The sequence below is a fragment of the Macaca nemestrina genome, chromosome 16 (assembly GCF_043159975.1).
Source record: "Macaca nemestrina isolate mMacNem1 chromosome 16, mMacNem.hap1, whole genome shotgun sequence".
In the NCBI taxonomy this organism is placed as follows: domain Eukaryota; kingdom Metazoa; phylum Chordata; class Mammalia; order Primates; family Cercopithecidae; genus Macaca; species Macaca nemestrina.
Window position 1 is genome coordinate 61,277,067 of NC_092140.1, and position 26,513 is coordinate 61,303,579.

Consider the following 26,513-nt stretch of genomic DNA (forward strand, 5'->3'; position numbering starts at 1 on the left):
AAACACAAAGAAGTTTCTCAGAAAGCTTCTTTCTCTTTGTTATCAGAGGATATTTCCTTTGGCCCTCTAGTCTTCAAGGGGAAAGAAATATCTGTTCTCAGATTCCAGAGAAATAAGGCTAGTAAAGAGATCCACGATATACACATGTAACTCTGTGAGATGAATTAACAGAACACTAAGCAGTTTGTCAGAAAGCTTCTTTCCAGATTTCATCTGAGGATATTTCCTTTTTCACCATAGCCCTCTATGGGCTTCCAAATATCACTTTGCCAATTCCACAAGAACTGTCTTAGCGAAAGGCTTCTTGAGGGGAAAGCTGTAACTCTGTGAGATGATTTCACAGAACACAAAGAAGTTTCTCAGAAAGATTCTTTCTCTTTTTTATTGGAGGATATTTCCTTTGGCCCTATAGTCTTCAAAGGGATCCGAAATCTCTGTTCTCAGATTCCACAGAAATAAAGCTAGCAAAGAGATCCACGAAATACACATGTAACTCTGTGACATGAATTAGCAGAACACTAAGCAGTTTCTCAGAAAGCTTCTTTCCAGATTTCATCTGAGGATATTTCCTTTTTCACCGTAGCCCTCTAAGGGCTTCCAAATATCACTTTGCCCATTCCACAATAACTATCTTAGCGAAATGCTTCTTGAGGGGAAAGCTGTAACTCTGTGAGATGATTTCACAGAACACAAAGAAGTTTCTCAGAAAGCTTCTCTCTTTTTGGTATCGGAGGATATTTCCTTTGGCCGTATAGTCTTCAAAGGGATCCGAAATATCTGTTCCGATTCCACAGAAATAAGTCTAGCAAAGAGATCCACGAAATACACATGTAACTCTGTGAGATGAATTAACAGAACACTAAGCAGTTTCTCAGAAAGCTTCTTTCCAGATTTCATCTGAGGATATTTCCTTTTTCACCATTGCCCTCTGTGGGCTTCCAAACATCACTTTGCAAATTCTCCAAGAACTGTCTTAGCGAGAGGCTTCTTGAGGGGAAAGATATAACTCTGTGAGATGATTTCACAGAACACAAAGAAGTTTCTCAGAAAGCTTCTTTCTCTTTGTTATCGGAGGATATTTCCTTTGGCCCGTTGTCTTCAATGGGATCCGAAATATCTGTTCTCAGACTCCACAGAAATAAGGCTAGCAAAGAGATACACGAAATACACATGTAACTCTGTGAGATGAATTAACAGAACACTAAGCAGTTTATCAGAAAGCTTCTTTCCAGATTTCATCTGAGGATATTTCCTTTTTCACCATAGCCCTCTATGGGCTTCCAAATATCACTTTGCCAATACCACAAGAACTGTCTTAGCGAAAGGCTTCTTGAGGGAAAAGCTGTAACTCAGTGAGATGATTTCACAGAACACAAAGAAGTTTCTCAGAAACCTTCTTTCTCTTTGTTATCGGAGGATATTTCCTTTGGCCCTATAGTCTTCAAAGGGATCCGAAATATCTGTTCTGAGATTCCACAGAAATAAGGCTAGCAAAGAGATCCACGAAATACACATGTAACACTGTGAGATGAATTAACAGAACACTAAGCAGTTTCTCAGAAAACTTCTTTCCAGATTTCATCTGAGGATATTTCCTTTTTCACCATAGCCCTCTATGGGCTTCCAAATATCACTTTGCCAATTCCACAAGAACTGTCTTAGCGAAAGGCTTCTTGAGGGGAAAGCTGTAACTCTGTGAGATGATTTCACAGAACACAAAGAAGTTTCTCGGAAAGCTTCCATCTCTTTGGTATCGGAGGATATTTCCTTTGGCCCTATAGTCTTCAAAGGGATCCGAAATATCTGTTCTCAGATTCCACGGAAATAAGGCTAGCAAAGAGATCCACGAAATACACATGTAACTCTGTGAGATGAATTAACAGAACAGTAAGCAGTTTCTCAGAAAGCTTCTTTCCATATTTCATCTGAGGATATATCCTTTTTCACCACTGCCCTCCATGGGCTTCCAAATATCACTTTGCCAATTCCACAAGAACTGTCTTAGCGAAAGGCTTCTTGAGTGGAAAGCTATAACTCTGTGAGATGATTTCACAGAACACAAAGAAGTTTCTCAGAAAGCTTCTTTCTCTTTGTTATCCGAGGATATTTCCTTTGGCCCTATAGTCTTCAATGGAATGCGAAATATCTGTTCTCAGATTCCACAAAAATAAGGCTAGCACAGAGATCCACGAAATACACATGTAAATCTGTGAGATGAATTAACAGAACACTAAGCAGTTTCTCAGAAAGCTTCTTTCCAGATTTCATCTGAGGATAATTCCTTATTCACCGTAGCCCTCAATGGGCTTCCAAATATCACTTTGCCAATTCCACAAGAACTGTCTTAGCGAAAGGCTTCTTGAGGAGAAAGCTGTAACTCTGTGAGATGATTTCACAGAACACAAAGAAGTTTCTCAGAGAGCTTCTTTCTCTTTGTTATCGGACGATATTTCCTTTGGCGCTGTTGTCTTCAATGGGATCCGAAATATCTGTTTTCAGATTCCACAGAAATAAGGCTAGCAAAGAGATCCACGAAATACACATGTAACTCTGTGAGATGAATTAACAAAACCCTAAGCAGTTTCTCAGAAAGCTTCTTTCCAGATTTCATCTGAGGATATTTCCTTTTTCACCATAGCCCTCTATGGGCTACCAAATATCACTTTGCCAATTCCACAAAAACTGTCTCAGGGAAAGGCTTCTTGAAGGGAAAGCTGTAACTCTGTGAGATGATTTCACAGAACACAAAGAAGTTTCTCAGAAAGATTCTTTCTCTTTGTTATCGGAGGATATTTCCTTTGGCCCTATAGTCTTCAAAGGGATCCGAAATCTCTGTTCTTAGATTCCACCGAAAAAAGGCTAGCAAAGAGATCCAAGAAATACACATATAACTCTGTGACATGAATTGACAGAACACTAAGCAGTTTCTCAGAAAGCTTCTTTCCAGATTTCATCTGAGGATATTTCCTTTTTCACCATAGCGCTCTATGGGCTTCCAAATATCACTTTTACAATTCCACAAGAACTGACTTAGCGAAAGGCTTCTTGAGGAGAAAGCTGTAACTCTGTGAGATGATTTCACAGAACACAAAGAAGTTTCTCAGAAAGCTTCTTTCTCTTTCTTATCGGAGGATATTTCCTTTGGCCCTGTAGTCTTCAAGGGGATCAGAAATATCTGTTCTCAGATTCCACAAAAATAAGGCTAGCAAAGAGATCCACAAAATACACATGTAACTCTGTGAGATGAATTATCAGAATACTAAGCAGTTTATCAGAAAGCTTCTTTCCAGATTTCATCTGAGGATATTTCCTTTTTCACCATAGCCCCCTATGGGCTTCCAAATATCACTTTGCCAATTCCACAAGAACTGTCTTAGCGAAAGGCTTCTTGAGGGGAAAGCTGTAACTCTGTGAGATGATTTCACAGAACACAAAGAAGTTTCTCAGAAAGATTCTTTCTCTTTGGTATTGGAGGATACTTCCTTTGGCCCTTTAGTCTTCAAAGGGATCCGAAATATCTGTTCTCAGATTCCACAGAAATAAGGCTAGCAAAGAGATCCACGAAATACACATGTAACTCTGTGAGATGAATTAACAGAACACTAAGCAGTTTCTCAGAAAGCTTCTTTCCAGATTTCATCTGAGGATATTTCCTTTTTCACCATAGCCCTCTATGGGCTTCCAAATATCACTTTGCCAATTCCACAAGAACTGCCTTAGCGAAAGGCTTCTTGAGGGGAAAGCTGTAACTCTGTGAGATGATTTCACAGAACACAAAGAAGTTTCTCAGAAACCTTCTTTCTCTTTGTTATCGGAGGATATTTTCTTTGGCCCTATAGTCTTCAAAGGGATCAGAAATATCTGTTCTCAGATTCCACACAAATAAGTCTAGCAAAGAGGTCCACGAAATACACATGTAACTCTGTGAAATGAATTAACAGAACACTAAGCAATTTCTCAGAAAGCTTCTTTCCAGATTTCATCTGAAGATATTTCCTTTTTCACCATAGCCCTCTATGGGCTTCCAAATATCACTTTGCCAATTCCACAAGAAATGTCTTAGCGAAAGCCTTCCTGAGGGGAAAGCTGTAACTCTGTGAGATGAATTCACAGAACACAAAGAAGTTTCTCAGAAAGCTTGTTTCTCTTTGTTTTCGGAGGATATTTCATTTGGCCCTATAGTCTTCAAAGGGATCCGAAATATCTGTTCTCAGATTCCACAGAAATAAGGCTAGCAAGGAGATCCACGAAATACACATGTAACTCTGTGAGATGAATTAAGAACACTAAGCAGTTTCTCAGAAAGCTTCTTTCCAGATTTCATCTGAGGATATTTCCTTTTTCACCATTGCCCTCTAAGGGCTTCCAAATATCACTTTGCCAATTCCACAAGAACTGTCTTAGAGAAAGGCTTCTTGAGGGGAAACTGTAACTCTGTCAGATGATTTCACAGAACACAAAGAAGTTTCTCAGAAAGCTTCTTTCTCTTTGTTATCGGAGGATATTTCCTTTGGCCCTATAGTCTTCAAAGGGATCCGAAATCTCTGTTCTCAGATTCCACAGAAATAAGGCTAGCAAAGAGATCCACGAAATACACATGTAACTCTGTGAGATGAATTAACAGAACACTAAGCAGATTCTCAGAAAACTTCTTTCCAGATTTCATCTGAGGATATTTCCTTTTACACCTTAGCCCTCTATGGGCTTCCAAATATCACTTTCCCAATTCCACAAGAACTGTCTTAGCGAAAGGCTTCTTGAGGGGAAAGCTGTAACTCTGTGAGATGATTTCACTGAACACAAAGAAGTTTCTCAGAAAGCTTCTTTCTCTTTGTTATCGGAGGATATTTCCTGTGGCCCTATAGTCTTCAAAGGGATCCGAAATAGCTGTTCTCAGATTCCACAGAAATAAGGCTAGCAAAGAGATCCACGAAATACACATGTAACTCTGTGAGATGAATTAGCAGAACACTAAGCAGTTTCTCAGAAAGCTTCTTTCCAGATTTCATCTGAGGACATTTCCTTTTTCACCATAGCCCTCTAGGGGCTTCCAAATATCACTTTGCCAATTCCACAAGAACTATCTTAGCGAAAGGCTTCTTGAGGGGAAAGCTGTAACTCTGTGATATGATTTCACAGAACACAAAGAAGTTTCTCAGAAAGCTTCTTTCTCTTTGTTATCGGAGGATATTTCCTTTGGCCCTATAGTCTTCAAAGGGATCCGAAATCTCTGTTCTTAGATTCCACCGAAATAAGGCTAGCAAAGAGATCCAAGAAATACACATGTAACTCTGTGACATGAATTGACAGAACACTAAGCAGTTTCTCAGAAAGCTTCTTTCCAGATTTCATCTGAGGATATTTCCTTTTTCACCATAGCCCTCTATGGGCTTCCAAATATCACTTTGCCAATTCCACAAGAACTGACTTAGCGAAAGGCTTCTTGAGGAGAAAGCTGTAACTCTGTGAGATGATTTCACAGAAAACAAAGAAGTTTCTCAGAAAGCTTCTTTCTCTTTGTTATCGGAGGATATTTCCTTTGGCCCTGTATTCTTCAAAGGGATCCGAAATATCTGTTTTCAGTATCCACAGAAATAAGGCTAGCAAAGAGATCAGCGAAATGCACACGTAACTCTGTGAGATGAATTAACAAAACACTAAGCAGTTTCTCAGAAAGATTCTTTCCAGATTTCATCTGAGGATATTTCCTTTTTCACCATAGCCCTCTATGGGCTTCCAAATATCACTTTGCCAATTCCACAAGAACTGTCTCAGGGAAAGGCTTCTTGAAGGGAAAGCTGTAACTCTGTGAGATGATTTCACAGAACACAAAGAAGTTTCTCAGAAAGCTTCTTTCTCTTTCTTATCGGAGGATATTTCCTTTGGCCCTGTAGTCTTCAAGGGGATCAGAAATATCTGTTCTCAGATTCCACAGAAATAAGGCTAGCAAAGAGATCCACAAAATACACATGTAACTCTGTGAGATGAATTATCAGAATACTAAGCAGTTTATCAGAAAGCTTCCTTCCAGATTTCATCTGAGGATATTTCCTTTTTCACCATAGCCCTCTATGGGCTTCCAAATATCACTTTGCCAATTCCACAAGAACTGTCTTAGCGAAAGGCTTCTTGAGGGGAAAGCTGTAACTCTGTGAGATGATTTCACAGAACACAAAGAAGTTTCTGAGAAAGATTCTATCTCTTTGGTATTGGAGGATACTTCCTTTGGCCCTATAGTCTTCAAAGGGATCCGAAATATCTGTTCTCAGATTCCACAGAAATAAGGCTAACAAAGAGATCCACGAAATACACATGTAACTCTGTGAGATGAATTAACAGAACACTAAGCAGTTTCTCAGAAAGCTTCTTTCCAGATTTCATCTGAGGATATTTCCTTTTTCACCATAGCCCTCTAGGGGCTTCCAAATATCACTTTGCCAATTCCACAAGAACTGCCTTAGCGAAAGGCTTCTTGAGGGGAAACCTGTAACTCTGTGGGATGATTTCACAGAACACAAAGAAGTTTCTCAGAAACCTTCTTTCTCTTTGTTATCGGAGGATATTTTCTTTGGCCCTATAGTCTTCAAAGGGATCAGAAATATCTGTTCTCAGATTCCACACAAATAAGTCTAGCAAAGAGGTCCACGAAATACACATGTAACTCTGTGAGATGAATTAACAGAACACTAAGCAATTTCTCAGAAAGCTTCCTTCCAGATTTCATCTGAAGATATTTCCTTTTTCACCATAGCCCTCTATGGGCTTCCAAATATCACTTTGCCAATTCCACAAGAAATGTCTTAGCGAAAGCCTTCCTGAGGGGAAAGCTGTAACTCTGTGAGATGATTTCACAGAACACAAAGAAGTTTCTCAGAAAGCTTCTTTCTCTTTCTTATCGGAGGATATTTCCTTTGGCCCTATAGTCTTCAAAGGGATCCGAAATATCTGTTCTCAGATTCCACAGAAATAAGGCTAGCAAAGAGATCCCCGAAATACACATGTAACTCTTTGAGATGAATTAACAGAACACTAAGCAGTTTCTCAGAAAGCTTCTTTCCAGATTTTATCTGAGTATATTTCCTTTTTCACCATAGCCCTCTATGGGCTTCCAAATATCACTTTGCCAATTCCACAAGAACTACCTTAGCGAAAGGCTTCTTGAGGGGAAAGTTAACTCTGTGAGATGATTTCACTGAACACAAAGAAGTTTCTCAGAAAGCTTCTTTCTCTTTGTTATCGGAGGATATTTTCTTTGGCCCTATAGTCTTCAAAGGGATCCGAAATCTCTGTTCTTAGATTCCACCGAAATAAGGCTAGCAAAGAGATCCAAGAAATACACATGTAACTCTGTGACATGAATTGACAGATCACTAAGCAGTTTCTCAGAAAGCTTCTTTCCAGATTTCATCTGAGGATATTTCCTTTTTCACCATAGCCCTCTATGGGCTTCCAAATATCACTTTGCCAATACCACAAGAACTGACTTAGCGAAAGGCTTCTTGAGGAGAAAGCTGTAACTCTGTGAGATGATTTCACAGAACACAAAGAAGTTTCTCAGAAAGCTTCTTTCTCTTTGTTATCGGAGGATATTTCCTTTGGCCCTGTAGTCTTCAAAGGGATCCGAAATATCTGTTTTCAGATTCCACAGAAATAAGGCCAGCAAAGAGATCAACGAAATGCACATGTAACTCTGTGCGATGAATTAAAAAAACACTAAGCAGTTTCTCAGAAAGATTCTTTCCAGATTTCATCTGAGGATATTTCCTTTTTCACCATAGCCCTCTATGGGCTTCCAAATATCACTTTGCCAATTCCACAAGAACTGTCTCAGGGAAAGGCTTCTTGAAGGGAAAGCTGTAACTCTGTGAGACGATTTCACAGAACACAAAGAAGTTTCTCAGAAAGCTTCTTTCTCTTTCTTATCGGAGGATATTTCCTTTGGCCCTGTAGTCTTCAAGGGGATCAGAAATATCTGTTCTCAGATTCCACAGAAATAAGGCTAGCAAAGAGATCCACAAAATACACATGTAACTCTGTGAGATGAATTATCAGAATACTAAGCAGTTTATCAGAAAGCTTCTTTCCAGATTTCATCTGAGTATATTTCCTTTTTCACCATAGCCCTCTATGGGCTTACAAATATCACTTTGCCAATTCCACAAGAACTGTCTTAGCGAAAGGCTTCTTGAGGGGAAAGCTGTAACTCTCTGAGATGATTTCACAGAACACAAAGAAGTTTCGCAGAAAGCTTCTTTCTCTTTGTTATCGGAGGATATTTCCTTTGGCCCTATAGTCTTCAAAGGGATCCGAAATATCTGTTCTCAGATTCCACTCAAATAAGTCTAGCAAAGAAATCCATGAAATACACATGTAACTCTGTGAGATGAATTAACAGAACACTAAGCAATTTCTCAGAAAGCTTCTTTCCAGATTTCATCTGAGGATATTTCCTTTTTCACCATAGCCCTCTATGGGCTTCCAAATATCACTTTGCCAATTCCACAAGAACTGTCTTAGGGAAAGGCTTCCTGAGTGGAAAGCTGTAACTCTGTGAGATGATTTCACAGAACACAAAGAAGTTTCTCAGAAAGCTTCTTTCTCTTTGTTATCGGAGGATATTTCCTTTGGCCCTATAGTCTTCAAAGGGATCCGAAATATCTGTTCTCAGATTCAACAGAAATAAGGCTAGCAAAGAGATCCACGAAATACACATATAACTCTTTGAGATGAATTAACAGAATACTAAGCAGTTTCTCAGGAAGCTTCTTTCCAGATTTTATCTGAGGATATTTCCTTTTTCACCACAGCCCTCTATGGGCTTCCAAATATCACTTTGCCAATTCCACAAGAACTGTCTTAGCGAAAGGCTTCTTGAGGGGAAAGCTATAACTCTGTGAGATGATTTCACAAAACACAAAGTAGTTTCTCAGAAAGCTTCTTTCTCTTTGTTATCGGAGGATATTTCCTTTGGCCCTATAGTCTTCAAAGGGATCCTAAATCTCTATTCTCAGATTCCACAGAAATAAGTCTAGCAAAGAGATCCACGAAATACACATGTAACTCTGTGAGATGAATTCACAGAACACAAAGAAGTTTCTCAGAAAGCTTGTTTCTCTTTGTTTTCGGAGGATATTTCATTTGGCCCTATAGTCTTCAAAGGGATCCGAAATATCTGTTCTCAGATTCCACAGAAATAAGGCTAGCAAGGAGATCCACGAAATACACATGTAACTCTGTGAGATGAATTAAGAACACTAAGCAGTTTCTCAGAAAGCTTCTTTCCAGATTTCATCTGAGGATATTTCCTTTTTCACCATTGCCCTCTAAGGGCTTCCAAATATCACTTTGCCAATTCCACAAGAACTGTCTTAGAGAAAGGCTTCTTGAGGGGAAACTGTAACTCTGTCAGATGATTTCACAGAACACAAAGAAGTTTCTCAGAAAGCTTCTTTCTCTTTGTTATCGGAGGATATTTCCTTTGGCCCTATAGTCTTCAAAGGGATCCGAAATCTCTGTTCTCAGATTCCACAGAAATAAGGCTAGCAAAGAGATCCACGAAATACACATGTAACTCTGTGAGATGAATTAACAGAACACTAAGCAGATTCTCAGAAAACTTCTTTCCAGATTTCATCTGAGGATATTTCCTTTTACACCTTAGCCCTCTATGGGCTTCCAAATATCACTTTCCCAATTCCACAAGAACTGTCTTAGCGAAAGGCTTCTTGAGGGGAAAGCTGTAACTCTGTGAGATGATTTCACTGAACACAAAGAAGTTTCTCAGAAAGCTTCTTTCTCTTTGTTATCAGAGGATATTTCCTGTGGCCCTATAGTCTTCAAAGGGATCCGAAATAGCTGTTCTCAGATTCCACAGAAATAAGGCTAGCAAAGAGATCCACGAAATACACATGTAACTCTGTGAGATGAATTAGCAGAACACTAAGCAGTTTCTCAGAAAGCTTCTTTCCACATTTCATCTGAGGACATTTCCTTTTTCACCATAGCCCTCTAGGGGCTTCCAAATATCACTTTGCCAATTCCACAAGAACTATCTTAGCGAAAGGCTTCTTGAGGGGAAAGCTGTAACTCTGTGATATGATTTCACAGAACACAAAGAAGTTTCTCAGAAAGCTTCTTTCTCTTTGTTATCGGAGGATATTTCCTTTGGCCCTATAGTCTTCAAAGGGATCCGAAATATCTGTTCTCAGATTCCAGAGAAATAAGGCTAGCAAAGAGATCCACGAAATACACATGTAACTCTGTGAGATGAATTAACAGAACACTAAGCAGTTTCTCAGAAAGCTTCTTTCTTTTTGTTATCGGAGGATATTTCCTATGGCCCTATAGTCTTCAAAGGGATCCGAAATATCTGTTCTCAGATTCCACAGAAATAAGGCTAGCAAAGAGATCCACGAAAGACACATGTAACTCTGTGAGATGAATTAACAGAACACTAAGCAGTTTCTCAGAAAGCTTCTTTCCAGATTTCATCTGAGGATATTTCCTTTTACACCTTAGCCCTCTATGGGCTTCCAAATATCACTTTGCCAATTCCTCAAGAACTGTCTTAGCGAAAGGCTTCTTGAGGGGAAAGCTGTAACTCTGTGAGATGATTTCACAGAACACAAAGAAGTTTCTCAGAAAGCTTCTTTCTCTTTCTTATCGGAGGATATTTCCTGTGGCCCTATAGTCTTCAAAGGGATCCGCAATATCTGTTCTCAGATTCCAGAGAAATAAGGCCAGCAAAGAGATCCACGAAATACACATGTAACTCTGTGAGATGAATTCACAGAACACTAAGCAATTTCTCAGAAAGCTTCTTTCCAGATTTCATCTGAATATATTTCCTTTTTCACCATAGCCCTCTATGGGCTTCCAAATATCACTTTGCCATTCCACAAGAACTGTCTTAGCGAAAGGCTTCTTGAGGGGAAAGCTATAACTCTGTGAGATGATTTCAAAGAACACAAAGTAGTTTCTCAGAAAGCTTCTTTCTCTTTGTTATCGGAGGATATTTCCCTTGGCCCTATAGTCTTCAAAGGGATCCGAAATCTCTATTCTCAGATTCCACAGAAATAAATCTAGCAAAGAGATCCACGAAATACACATGTAACTCTGTGAGATGAATTCACAGAACACAAAGAAGTTTCTCAGAAAGATTCTTTCTCTTTGTTGTCGGAGGATATTTCCTTTGGCCCTATAGTCTTCAAAGGGATCCGAAATATCTGTTCTCAGATTCCACAGAAATAAGGCTAGCAAAGACATCCACGAAATACACATGTAACTCTGTGAGATGAATTAAGAACACTAAGCAGTTTCTCAGAAAGCTTCTTTCCAGATTTCATCTGAGGATATTTCCTTTTTCACCATTGCCCTCTATGGGCTTCCAAATATCACTTTGCCAATTCCACAAGAACTGTCTTAGAGAAAGGCTTCTTGAGGGGAAACTGTAACTCTGTCAGATGATTTGACAGAACACAAAGAAGTTTCTCAGAAAGCTTCTTTCTCTTTGTTATCGGAGGATATTTCCTTTGGCCCTATAGTCTTCAAAGGGATCCGAAATCTCTGTTCTCAGATTCCACAGAAATAAGGCTAGCAAAGAGATCCACGAAATACACATGTAACTCTTTCAGATGAATTAACAGAACACTAAGCAGTTTCTCAGAAAGCTTCTTTCCAGATTTCATCTGAGGATATTTCCTTTTACACCTTAGACCTCTATGGGCTTCCAAATATGACTTTGCCAATTCCACAAGAACTGTCTTAGCGAAAGGCTTCTTGAGGGGAAAGCTGTAACTCTGTGAGATGATTTCACAGAACACAAAGAAGTTTCTCAGAAAGCTTCTTTCTCTTTGTTATCGGAGGATATTTCCTGTGACCCTATAGTCTTCAAAGGGATCCGAAATATCTGTTCTCAGATTCCACAGAAATAAGGCTAGCAAAGAGATCCACGATATACACATGTAACTCTGTGAGATGAATTAGCAGAACACTAAGCAGTTTCTCAGAAAGCTTCTTTCCAGATTTCATCTGAGGATATTTCCTTTTTCACCATAGCCCTCTATGGGCTTCCAAATATCACTTTGCCAATTCCACAAGAACTATCTTAACGAAAGGCTTCTTGAGGGCAAAGCTGTAACTCTGTGAGATGATTTCACAGAACACAAAGAAGTTTCTCAGAAAGCTTCTTTCTCTTTGTTATCAGAGGATATTTCCTTTGGCCCTATAGTCTTCAAAGGGATCCGAAATATCTGTTCTCAGATTCCAGAGAAATAAGGCTAGCAAAGAGATCCACGAAATACACATGTAACTCTGTGAGATGAATTAACAGAACACTAAGCAGTATCTCAGAAAGCTTCTTTCTCTTTGTTATCGGAGGATATTTCCTTTGGCCCTATAGTCTTCAAAGGGATCCGAAATATCTGTTCTCAGATTCCACAGAAATAAGGCTAGCAAAGAGATCCACGAAATACACATGTAACTCTGTGAGATGAATTAACAGAACACAAAGAAATTTCTCAGAAAGCTTCTTTCCAGATTTCATCTGAGGATATTTCCTTTTACACCTTAGCCCTCTATGGGCTTCCAAATATCACTTTCCCAAATCCACAAGAACTGTCTTAGCGAAAGGCTTCTTGAGGGGAAAGCTGTAACTCTGTGATATGATTTCACTGAACACAAAGAAGTTTCTCAGAAAGCTTCTTTCTCTTTGTTATCAGAGGATATTTCCTTTGGCCCTATAGTCTTCAAAGGGATCCGAAATATCTGTTCTCAGATTCCAGAGAAATAAGGCTAGCAAAGAGATCCACGAAATACACATGTAACTCTGTGAGATGAATTAACAGAACACTAAGCAGTATCTCAGAAAGCTTCTTTCTCTTTGTTATCGGAGGATATTTCCTTTGGCCCTATAGTCTTCAAAGGGATCCGAAATATCTGTTCTCAGATTCCACAGAAATAAGGCTAGCAAAGAGATCCACGAAATACACATGTAACTCTGTGAGATGAATTCACAGAACACAAAGAAGTTTCTCAGAAAGCTTCTTTCCAGATTTCATCTGAGGATATTTCCTTTTACACCTTAGCCCTCTATGGGCATCCAAATATCACTTTCCCAAATCCACAAGAACTGTCTTAGCGAAAGGCTTCTTGAGGGGAAAGCTGTAACTCTGTGAGATGATTTCACTGAACACAAAGAAGTTTCTCAGAAAGCTTCTTTCTCTTTGTTATCGGAGGATATTTCCTGTGGCCCTATAGTCTTCAAAGGGATCCGAAATATCTGTTCTCAGATTCCAGAGAAATAAGGCTAGCAAAGAGATCCACGAAATACACATGTAACTCTGTGAGATGAATTAACAGAACACTAAGCAGTATCTCAGAAAGCTTCTTTCTCTTTGTTATCGGAGGATATTTCCTTTGGCCCTATAGTCTTCAAAGGGATCCGAAATATCTGTTCTCAGATTCCACAGAAATAAGGCTAGCAAAGAGATCCACGAAATACACATGTAACTCTGTGAGATGAATTAACAGAACACTAAGCAGTTTCTCAGAAAGCTTCTTTCCAGATTTCATCTGAGGATATTTCCTTTTACACCTTAGCCCTCTATGGGCTTCCAAATATCACTTTCCCAAATCCACAAGAACTGTCTTACCGAAAGGCTTCTTGAGGGGAAAGCTGTAACTCTGTGAGATGATTTCACAGAACACAAAGAAGTTTCTCAGAAAGCTTCTTTCTCTTTCTTATCGGAGGATATTTCCTGTGGCCCTATAGTCTTCAAAGGGATCCGCAATATCTGTTCTCAGATTCCAGAGAAATAAGGCCAGCAAAGAGATCCACGAAATACACATGTAACTCTGTGAGATGAATTCACAGAACACTAAGCAATTTCTCAGAAAGCTTCTTTCCAGATTTCATCTGAAGATATTTCCTTTTTCACCATAGCCCTCTATGGGCTTCCAAATATCACTTTGCCAATTCCACAAGAACTGTCTTAGCGAAAGGCTTCTTGAGGGGAAAGCTATAACTCTGTGAGATGATTTCAAAGAACACAAAGTAGTTTCTCAGAAAGCTTCTTTCTCTTTGTTATCGGAGGATATTTCCCTTGGCCCTATAGTCTTCAAAGGGATCTGAAATCTCTATTCTCAGATTCCACAGAAATAAATCTAGCAAAGAGATCCACGAAATACACATGTAACTCTGTGAGATGAATTCACAGAACACAAAGAAGTTTCTCAGAAAGCTTCTTTCTCTTTGTTATCGGAGGATATTTCCTTTGGCCCTATAGACTTCAAAGGGATCCGAAATATCTGTTCTCAGATTCCACAGAAATAAGGCTAGCAAAGAGATCCACGAAATACACATGTAACTCTGTGAGATGAATTAACAGAACACAAAGAAGTTTCTCAGAAAGCTTCTTTCCAGATTTCATCTGAGGATATTTCCTTTTACACCTTAGCCCTCTATGGGCTTCCAAATATCACTTTCCCAAATCCACAAGAACTGTCTTAGCGAAAGGCTTCTTGAGGGGAAAGCTGTAACTCTGTGAGATGATTTCACTGAACACAAAGAAGTTTCTCAGAAAGCTTCTTTCTCTTTGTTATCGGAGGATATTTCCTGTGGCCCTATAGTCTTCAAAGGGATCCGAATATATGTTCTCAGATTCCAGAGAAATAAGGCTAGCAAAGAGATCCACGAAATACACATGTAACTCTGTGAGATGAATTCACAGAACACTAAGCAGTTTCTCAGAAAGCTTCTTTCCAGATTTCATCTGAGGATATTTCCTTTTACACCTTAGCCCTCTATGGGCTTCCTAATATCACTTTCCCAAATGCACAAGAACTGTCTTAGCGAAAGGCTTCTTGAGGGGAAAGCTGTAACTCTGTGAGATGATTTCACAGAACACAAAGAAGTTTCTCAGAAAGCTTCTTTCTCTTTTTTATCGGAGGATATTTCCTTTGGCCCTATAGTCTTCAAAGGGATCCGAAATCTCTGTTCTCAGATTCCACAGAAATAAGGCTAGCAAAGAGATCCACGAAATACACATGTAACTCTGTGAGATGAATTAGCAGAACACTAAGCAGTTTCTCAGAAAGCTTCTTTCCAGATTTCATCTGAGGATATTTCCTTTTTCACCATTGCCCTCTATGGGCTTCCAAATATCACTTTCCCAATTCCACAAGAACTGTCTTAGCGAAAGGCTTCTTGAGTGGAAAGCTATAACTCTGTGAGATGATTTCACAGAACACAAAGAAGTTTCTCAGAAAGCTTCTTCCTCCTTGTTATCGGAGGATATTTCCTTTGGCCCTATATTCTTCAAAGGGATCCGAAATATCTGTTCTCAGATTCCACAAAAATAAGGCTAGCAAAGAGATCCACGAAATACACATGTAACTCTGTAACAGAACACTAAGCAGTTTCTCAGAAAGCTTCTTTCCAGATTTCATCTGAGGATATTTCCTTTTTCACCATAGCCCTCTATGGGCTTCCAAATATCACTTTGCCAATTCCACAAGAACTGTCTTAGCGAAAGGCTTCTTGAGGGGAAAGCTGTAACTCTGTGAGATGATTTCACAGAACACAAAGAAGTTTCTCAGAAAGCTTCTTTCTCTTTGTTATCGGAGGATATTTCCTTTGGCCCTATAGTCTTCAAAGGGATCCAAAATATCTGTTCTCAGATTCCAGAGAAATAAGGCTAGCAAAAAGATCCACGAAATACACATGTAACTCTGTGAGATGAATTAACAGAACACTAAGCAGTTTCTCAGAAAGCTTCTTTCCAGATTTCATCTGAGGATATTTCCTTTTTCATCATAGCCCTCTATGGGCTTCCAAATATCACTTTACCATTCCACAATAACTGTCTTAGCGAAAGGCTTCTTGAGGGGAAACCTGTAACTCTGTGAGATGATTTCACAAAACACAAAGAAGTTTCTCAGAAAGCTTCTTTCTCTTTGGTATCGGAGGATATTTCCTTTGGCCCTATAGTCTTCAAAGGGATCCGAAATCTCTGTTCTCAGATTCCACAGAAGTAAGGCTATCAAAGAGATCCACGAAATACACACGTAACTCTGTGAGATGAATTAACAGAACACTAACCAGTTTCTCAGAAAGTTTTTTTCCAGATTTCATCTGAGGATATTTCCTTCTTCACCATAGCCCTCTATGGGCTTCCAAATATCACTTTGCCAATACCACAAGAACTGTCTTAGCGAAAGGCTTCTTGAGGGGAAAGCTGTAACTCTGTGAGATTGTTTCACAGAACACAAAGAAGTTTCTCAGTAAGCTTCTTTCTCTTTGTTATCGGAGGATATTTCCTTTGGCCCTATAGTCTTCAAAGGGATCCGAAATATCTGTTCTCAGAATCCACAGAAATAAGGCTAGCAAAGAGATCCAAGAAATACACATGTAACTCTGTGAGATGAATTAACAGAACACTAAGTAGTTTCTCAGAAAGCTTCTTTCCAGATTTCATCTGAGGAGAATTCCTTTTTCACCATTGCCCTCTATGGGCTTCCAAATATCACTTTGCCAATTCCACAAGAACTGTCTTAGCGAAAGGCTTCTTGAGGGGAAAGCTATAACTCTGTGAGATGATTTCACAGAACACAAAGAAGTTTCTCAGAAACCTTCTTTCTCTTTGTTATCGGAGGATATTTCCTTTCGCCCTGTAGTCTTCAATGGGATACGAAATATCTGTTCTCAGATTCCAGAGAAATAAGGCTAGCAAAGATATCCACGAAATACACATGTAACTCTGTGAGATGAATTCACAGAACACTAAGCAGTTTCTCAGAAAGCTTCTTTCCAGATTTCATCTGAGGATATTTCCTTTTTCACCATAGCCCTCTATGGGCTTCCAAATATCACTTTGCCAATTCCACAAGAACTGTCTTAGCGAAAGGCTTCTTGAGGGGAAAGCTGTAAATCTGTGAGATGATTTCACAGAACACAAAGAAGTTTCTCAGAAAGCTTCTTTCTCTTTGTTATCGGAGGATATTTTCTTTGGCCCTATAGTCTTCAAAGGGATTCGAAATATCTGTTCTCAGATTCCACAGAAATAAGGCTAGCAAAGAGATCCACGAAATACACATGTAACTCTGTGAGATGAATTCACAGAACACTAAGCAGTTTCTCAGAAAGCTTCTTTCCAGATTTCATCTGAGGATATTTCCTTTTTCACCATAGCCCTCTATGGGCTTCCAAATATCACTTTGCCAATTCCACAAGAACTGTCTTAGCGAAAGGCTTCTTGAGGGGAAAGCTGTAACTCTGTGAGATGATTTCACAGAACACAAAGAAGTTTCTCAGAAAGCTTCTTTCTCTTTTTTATCGGAGGATATTTCCTTTGGCCCTATAGTCTTCAAAGGGATCCGAAATCTCTGTTCTCAGATTCCACAGAAATAAGGCTAGCAAAGAGATACACGAAATACACATGTAACTCTGTGAGATGAATTCACAGAACACTAAGCAGTTTCTCAGAAAGCTTCTTTCCAGATTTCATCTGAGGATATTTCCTTTTTCACCATTGCCCTCTATGGGCTTCCAAATATCACTTTCCCAATTCCACAAGAACTGTCTTAGCGAAAGGCTTCTTGAGTGGAAAGCTATAACTCTGTGAGATGATTTCACAGAACACAAAGAAGTTTCTCAGAAAGCTTCTTCCTCCTTGTTATCGGAGGATATTTCCTTTGGCCCTATATTCTTCAAAGGGATCCGAAATATCTGTTCTCAGATTCCACAAAAATAAGGCTAGCAAAGAGATCCACGAAATACACATGTAACTCTGTGAGATGAATTAACAGAACACTAAGCAGTTTCTCAGAAAGCTTCTTTCCAGATTTCATCTGAGGATATTTCCTTTTTCACCATAGCCCTCTATGGGCTTCCAAATATCACTTTGCCAATTCCACAAGAACTGTCTTAGCGAAAGGCTTCTTGAGGGGAAAGCTGTAACTCTGTGAGATGATTTCACAGAGCACAAAGAAGTTTCTCAGAAAGCTTCTTTCTCTTTGTTATCGGAGGATATTTCCTTTGGCCCTATAGTCTTCAAAGGGATCCAAAATATCTGTTCTCAGATTCCAGAGAAATAAGGCTAGCAAAAAGATCCACGAAATACACATGTAACTCTGTGAGATGAATTAACAGAACACTAAGCAGTTTCTCAGAAAGCTTCTTTCCAGATTTCATCTGAGGATATTTCCTTTTTCATCATAGCCCTCTATTGGCTTCCAAATATCACTTTACCATTCCACAATAACTGTCTTAGCGAAAGGCTTCTTGAGGGGAAACCTGTAACTCTGTGAGATGATTTCACAAAACACAAAGAAGTTTCTCAGAAAGCTTCTTTCTCTTTGGTATCGGAGGATATTTCCTTTGGCCCTATAGTCTTCAAAGGGATCCGAAATATCTGTTCTCAGATTCCACAAAAATAAGGCTAGCAAAGAGATCCACGAAATACATATGTAACTCTGTGAGATGAATTAACAGAACACTAAGCAGTTTCTCAGAAAGCTTCTTTCCAGATTTCATCTGAGGATATTTCCTTTTTCACCATAGCCCTCTATGGGCTTCCAAATATCACTTTGCCAATTCAACAAGAACTGTCTTAGCGAAAGGCTTCTTGAGGGGAAAGCTGTAACTCTGTGAGATGATTTCACAGAACACAAAGAAGTTTCTCAGAAAGCTTCTTTCTCTTTTTTATCGGAGGATATTTCCTTTGGCCCTATAGTCTTCAAAGGGATCCGAAATATCTGTTCTCAGATTCCACAGAAATAAGGCTAGCAAAGAGATACACGAAATACACATGTAACTCTGTGAGATGAATTCACACAACACTAAGCAGTTTCTCAGAAAGCTTCTTTCCAGATTTCATCTGAGGATATTTCCTTTTTCACCATAGCCCTCTATGGGCTTCCAAATATCACTTTGCCAATTCCACAAGAACTGTCTTAGCGAAAGGCTTCTTGAGGGGAAAGCTGTAACTCTGTGAGATGATTTCACAGAACACAAAGAAGTTTCTCAGAAAGCTTCTTTCTCTTTGTTATCGGAGGATATTTCCTTTGGCCCTATAATCTTCAAAGGGATCCGAAATCTCTGTTCTCAGATTCCACAGAAATAAGGCTAGCAAAGAGATCCACGAAGTACACATGTAACTCTGTGACATGAATTAACAGAACACTAATCAGTTTCTCAGAAAGTTTTTTTCCAGATTTCATCTGAGGATATTTCCTTTTTCACCATAGCCCTCTATGGGCTTCCAAATATCACTTTGCCAATTCCACAAGAACTGTCTTAGCGAAAGGCTTCTTGAGGGGAAAGCTGTAACTCTTTGAGATGATTTCACAGAACACAAAGAAGTTTCTCAGAAAGCTTCTTTCTCTTTGTTATCGGAGGATATTTCCTTTGGCCCTATAGTCTTCAAAGGGATCCGAAATATCTGTTCTCAGATTCCACAGAAATAAGGCTAGCAAAGAGATCCACGAAATACACAGGTAACTCTGTGAGATGAATTCACAGAACACTAAGCAGTTTCTCAGAAATCTTCTTCCCAGATTTCATCTGAGGATAATTCCTTTCTCACCGTAGCCCTCTCTGGGCTTCCAAATATCACTTTGTCAATTCCACAAGAACTGTCTTAGCGAAAGGCTTCTTGAGGGGAAAGCTGTAACTCTGTGAGATGATTTCACAGAACACAAGGAAGTTTCCCAGAAAACTTCTTTCTGTTTGTTATCGGAGGATATTTCCTTTGGCCCTATAGTCTTCAAAGGGATCCGAAATATCCGTTCTCAGATTCCACAGAAATAAGCCTAGCAAAGAGATCGACGAAATACACATGTAACTCTATGAGATGAATTCACAGGACACTAAGCAGTTTCTCAGAAAGCTTCTTTCCAGATTTCATCTGAGGATATTTCCTTTTTCACCATAGCCCTCTATGGGCTTCCAAATATCACTTTGCCAATTCCACAAGAACTGTCTTAGCGAAAGGCTTCTTGAGGGGAAAGCTGTAACTTTGTGAGATGATTTCACAAAACACAAAGAAGTTTCTCAGAAAGCTTCTTTCTCTTTATTATCGGAGGATATTTCCTTTGGCCCTATAGTCTTCAAAGGGATCCGAAATATCTGTTCTCAGATTGCACAGAAATAAGGCTAGCAAAGAGATCAACGAAATACACATGTAACTCTGTGAGATGAATTAACAGAACACTAAGCAATTTCTCAGAAAGCTTCTTTCCAGATTTCATCTGAAGATATTTCCTTTTTCACCATAGCCCTCTATGGGCTTCCAAATATCACTTTGCCAATTCCACAAGAACTGTCTTAGCGAAAGGCTTCTTGAGGGGAAAGCTATAACTCTGTGAGATGATTTCAAAGAACACAAAGTAGTTTCTCAGAAAGCTTCTTTCTCTTTGTTATCGGAGGATATTTCCCTTGGCCCTATAGTCTTCAAAGGGATCCGAAATCTCTATTCTCAGATTCCACAGAAATAAATCTAGCAAAGAGATCCACGAAATACACATGTAACTCTGTGAGATGAATTCACAGAACACAAAGAAGTTTCTCAGAAAGATTCTTTCTCTTTGTTATCGGAGGATATTTCCTTTGGCCCTATAGTCTTCAAAGGGATCCGAAATATCTGTTCTCAGATTCCACAGAAATAAGGCTAGCAAAGACATCCACGAAATACACATGTAACTCTGTGAGATGAATTAAGAACACTAAGCAGTTTCTCAGAAAGCTTCTTTCCAGATTTCATCTGAGGATATTTCCTTTTTCACCATTGCCCTCTATGGGCTTCCAAATATCACTTTGCCAATTCCACAAGAACTGTCTTAGAGAAAGGCTTCTTGAGGGGAAACTGTAACTCTGTCAGATGATTTGACAGAACACAAAGAAGTTTCTCAGAAAGCTTCTTTCTCTTTGTTATCGGAGGATATTTCCTTTGGCCCTATAGTCTTCAAAGGGATCCGAAATCTCTGTTCTCAGATTCCACAGAAATAAGGCTAGCAAAGAGATCCACGAAATACACATGTAACTCTTTCAGATGAATTAACAGAACACTAAGCAGTTTCTCAGAAAGCTTCTTTCCAGATTTCATCTGAGGATATTTCCTTTTACACCTTAGCCCTCTATGGGCTTCCAAATATCACTTTGCCAATTCCACAAGAACTGTCTTAGCGAAAGGCTTCTTGAGGGGAAAGCTGTAACTCTGTGAGATGATTTCACAGAACACAAAGAAGTTTCTCAGAAAGCTTCTTTCTCTTTGTTATCGGAGGATATTTCCTGTGGACCTATAGTCTTCAAAGGGATCCGAAATATCTGTTCTCAGATTCCACAGAAATAAGGCTAGCAAAGAGATCCACGAAATACACATGTAACTCTGTGAGATGAATTAGCAGAACACTAAGCAGTTTCTCAGAAAGCTTCTTTCCAGATTTCATCTGAGGATATTTCCTTTTTCACCATAGCCCTCTATGGGCTTCCAAATATCACTTTGCCAATTCCACAAGAACTATCTTAGCGAAAGGCTTCTTGAGGGCAAAGCTGTAACTCTGTGATATGATTTCACAGAACACAAAGAAGTTTCTCAGAAAGCTTCTTTCTCTTTGTTATCAGAGGATATTTCCTTTGGCCCTATAGTCTTCAAAGGGATCCGAAATACCTGTTCTCAGATTCCAGAGAAATAAGGCTAGCAAAGAGATCCACGAAATACACATGTAACTCTGTGAGATGAATTAACAGAACACTAAGCAGTATCTCAGAAAGCTTCTTTCTCTTTGTTATCGGAGGATATTTCCTTTGGCCCTATAGACTTCAAAGGGATCCGAAATATCTGTTCTCAGATTCCACAGAAATAAGGCTAGCAAAGAGATCCACGAAATACACATGTAACTCTGTGAGATGAATTAACAGAACACAAAGAAGTTTCTCAGAAAGCTTCTTTCCAGATTTCATCTGAGGATATTTCCTTTTACACCTTAGCCCTCTATGGGCTTCCAAATATCACTTTCCCAAATCCACAAGAACTGTCTTAGCGAAAGGCTTCTTGAGGGGAAAGCTGTAACTCTGTGAGATGATTTCACTGAACACAAAGAAGTTTCTCAGAAAGCTTCTTTCTCTTTGTTATCGGAGGATAATTCCTGTGGCCCTATAGTCTTCAAAGGGATCCGAATATATGTTCTCAGATTCCAGAGAAATAAGGCTAGCAAAGAGATCCACGAAATACACATGTAACTCTGTGAGATGAATTCACAGAACACTAAGCAGTTTCTCAGAAAGCTTCTTTCCAGATTTCATCTGAGGATATTTCCTTTTACACCTTAGCCCTCTATGGGCTTCCTAATATCACTTTCCCAAATGCACAAGAACTGTCTTAGCGAAAGGCTTCTTGAGGGGAAAGCTGTAACTCTGTGAGATGATTTCACAGAACACAAAGAAGTTTCTCAGAAAGCTTCTTTCTCTTTTTTATCGGAGGATATTTCCTTTGGCCCTATAGTCTTCAAAGGGATCCGAAATCTCTGTTCTCAGATTCCACAGAAATAAGGCTAGCAAAGAGATCCACGAAATACACATGTAACTCTGTGAGATGAATTAGCAGAACACTAAGCAGTTTCTCAGAAAGCTTCTTTCCAGATTTCATCTGAGGATATTTCCTTTTTCACCATTGCCCTCTATGGGCTTCCAAATATCACTTTCCCAATTCCACAAGAACTGTCTTAGCGAAAGGCTTCTTGAGTGGAAAGCTATAACTCTGTGAGATGATTTCACAGAACACAAAGAAGTTTCTCAGAAAGCTTCTTCCTCCTTGTTATCGGAGGATATTTCCTTTGGCCCTATATTCTTCAAAGGGATCCGAAATATCTGTTCACAGATTCCACAAAAATAAAGCTAGCAAAGAGATCCACGAAATACACATGTAACTCTGTAACAGAACACTAAGCAGTTTCTCAGAAAGCTTCTTTCCAGATTTCATCTGAGGATATTTCCTTTTTCACCATAGCCCTCTATGGGCTTCCAAATATCACTTTGCCAATTCCACAAGAACTGTCTTAGCGAAAGGCTTCTTGAGGGGAAAGCTGTAACTCTGTGAGATGATTTCACAGAACACAAAGAAGTTTCTCAGAAAGCTTCTTTCTCTTTGTTATCGGAGGATATTTCCTTTGGCCCTATAGTCTTCAAAGGGATCCAAAATATCTGTTCTCAGATTCCAGAGAAATAAGGCTAGCAAAAAGATCCACGAAATACACATGTAACTCTGTGAGATGAATTAACAGAACACTAAGCAGTTTCTCAGAAAGCTTCTTTCCAGATTTCATCTGAGGATATTTCCTTTTTCATCATAGCCCTCTATGGGCTTCCAAATATCACTTTACCATTCCACAATAACTGTCTTAGCGAAAGGCTTCTTGAGGGGAAACCTGTAACTCTGTGAGATGATTTCACAAAACACAAAGAAGTTTCTCAGAAAGCTTCTTTCTCTTTGGTATCGGAGGATATTTCCTTTGGCCCTATAGTCTTCAAAGGGATCCGAAATCTCTGTTCTCAGATTCCACAGAAGTAAGGCTATCAAAGAGATCCACGAAATACACATGTAACTCTGTGAGATGAATTAACAGAACACTAACCAGTTTCTCAGAAAGTTTTTTTCCAGATTTCATCTGAGGATATTTCCTTCTTCACCATAGCCCTCTATGGGCTTCCAAATATCACTTTGCCAATACCACAAGAACTGTCTTAGCGAAAGGCTTCTTGAGGGGAAAGCTGTAACTCTGTGAGATTGTTTCACAGAACACAAAGAAGTTTCTCAGTAAGCTTCTTTCTCTTTGTTATCGGAGGATATTTCCTTTGGCCCTATAGTCTTCAAAGGGATCCGAAATATCTGTTCTCAGAATCCACAGAAATAAGGCTAGCAAAGAGATCCAAGAAATACACATGTAACTCTGTGAGATGAATTAACAGAACACTAAGTAGTTTCTCAGAAAGCTTCTTTCCAGATTTCATCTGAGGAGAATTCCTTTTTCACCATTGCCCTCTATGGGCTTCCAAATATCACTTTGCCAATTCCACAAGAACTGTCTTAGCGAAAGGCTTCTTGAGGGGAAAGCTATAACTCTGTGAGATGATTTCACAGAACACAAAGAAGTTTCTCAGAAACCTTCTTTCTCTTTGTTATCGGAGGATATTTCCTTTCGCCCTGTAGTCTTCAATGGGATACGAAATATCTGTTCTCAGATTCCAGAGAAATAAGGCTAGCAAAGAGATCCACGAAATACACATGTAACTCTGTGAGATGAATTCACAGAACACTAAGCAGTTTCTCAGAAAGCTTCTTTCCAGATTTCATCTGAGGATATTTCCTTTTTCACCATAGCCCTCTATGGGCTTCCAAATATCACTTTGCCAATTCCACAAGAACTGTCTTAGCGAAAGGCTTCTTGAGGGGAAAGCTGTAACTCTGTGAGATGATTTCACAGAACACAAAGAAGTTTCTCAGAAAGCTTCTTTCTCTTTGTTATCGGAGGATATTTTCTTTGGCCCTATAGTCTTCAAAGGGATTCGAAATATCTGTTCTCACATTCCACAGAAATAAGGCTAGCAAAGAGATCCACGAAATACACATGTAACTCTGTGAGATGAATTCACAGAACACTAAGCAGTTTCTCAGAAAGCTTCTTTCCAGATTTCATCTGAGGATATTTCCTTTTTCACCATAGCCCTCTATGGGCTTCCAAATATCACTTTGCCAATTCCACAAGAACTGTCTTAGCGAAAGGCTTCTTGAGGGGAAAGCTGTAACTCTGTGAGATGATTTCACAGAACACAAAGAAGTTTCTCAGAAAGCTTCTTTCTCTTTTTTATCGGAGGATATTTCCTTTGGCCCTATAGTCTTCAAAGGGATCCGAAATCTCTGTTCTCAGATTCCACAGAAATAAGGCTAGCAAAGAGATCCACGAAATACACATGTAACTCTGTGAGATGAATTCACAGAACACTAAGCAGTTTCTCAGAAAGCTTCTTTCCAGATTTCATCTGAGGATATTTCCTTTTTCACCATTGCCCTCTATGGGCTTCCAAATATCACTTTCCCAATTCCACAAGAACTGTCTTAGCGAAAGGCTTCTTGAGTGGAAAGCTATAACTCTGTGAGATGATTTCACAAAACACAAAGAAGTTTCTCAGAAAGCTTCTTTCTCTTTGGTATCGGAGGATATTTCCTTTGGCCCTATAGTCTTCAAAGGGATCCGAAATATCTGTTCTCAGATTCCACAAAAATAAGGCTAGCAAAGAGATCCACGAAATACATATGTAACTCTGTGAGATGAATTAACAGAACACTAAGCAGTTTCTCAGAAAGCTTCTTTCCAGATTTCATCTGAGGATATTTCCTTTTTCACCATAGCCCTCTATGGGCTTCCAAATATCACTTTGCCAATTCAACAAGAACTGTCTTAGCGAAAGGCTTCTTGAGGGGAAAGCTGTAACTCTGTGAGATGATTTCACAGAACACAAAGAAGTTTCTCAGAAAGCTTCTTTCTCTTTTTTATCGGAGGATATTTCCTTTGGCCCTATAGTCTTCAAAGGGATCCGAAATATCTGTTCTCAGATTCCACAGAAATAAGGCTAGCAAAGAGATACACGAAATACACATGTAACTCTGTGAGATGAATTCACACAACACTAAGCAGTTTCTCAGAAAGCTTCTTTCCAGATTTCATCTGAGGATATTTCCTTTTTCACCATAGCCCTCTATGGGCTTCCAAATATCACTTTGCCAATTCCACAAGAACTGTCTTAGCGAAAGGCTTCTTGAGGGGAAAGCTGTAACTCTGTGAGATGATTTCACAGAACACAAAGAAGTTTCTCAGAAAGCTTCTTTCTCTTTGTTATCGGAGGATATTTCCTTTGGCCCTATAATCTTCAAAGGGATCCGAAATCTCTGTTCTCAGATTCCACAGAAATAAGGCTAGCAAAGAGATCCACGAAGTACACATGTAACTCTGTGACATGAATTAACAGAACACTAATCAGTTTCTCAGAAAGTTTTTTTCCAGATTTCATCTGAGGATATTTCCTTTTTCACCATAGCCCTCTATGGGCTTCCAAATATCACTTTGCCAATTCCACAAGAACTGTCTTAGCGAAAGGCTTCTTGAGGGGAAAGCTGTAACTCTTTGAGATGATTTCACAGAACACAAAGAAGTTTCTCAGAAAGCTTCTTTCTCTTTGTTATCGGAGGATATTTCCTTTGGCCCTATAGTCTTCAAAGGGATCCGAAATATCTGTTCTCAGATTCCACAGAAATAAGGCTAGCAAAGAGATCCACGAAATACACAGGTAACTCTGTGAGATGAATTCACAGAACACTAAGCAGTTTCTCAGAAATCTTCTTCCCAGATTTCATCTGAGGATAATTCCTTTCTCACCGTAGCCCTCTCTGGGCTTCCAAATATCACTTTGTCAATTCCACAAGAACTGTCTTAGCGAAAGGCTTCTTGAGGGGAAAGCTGTA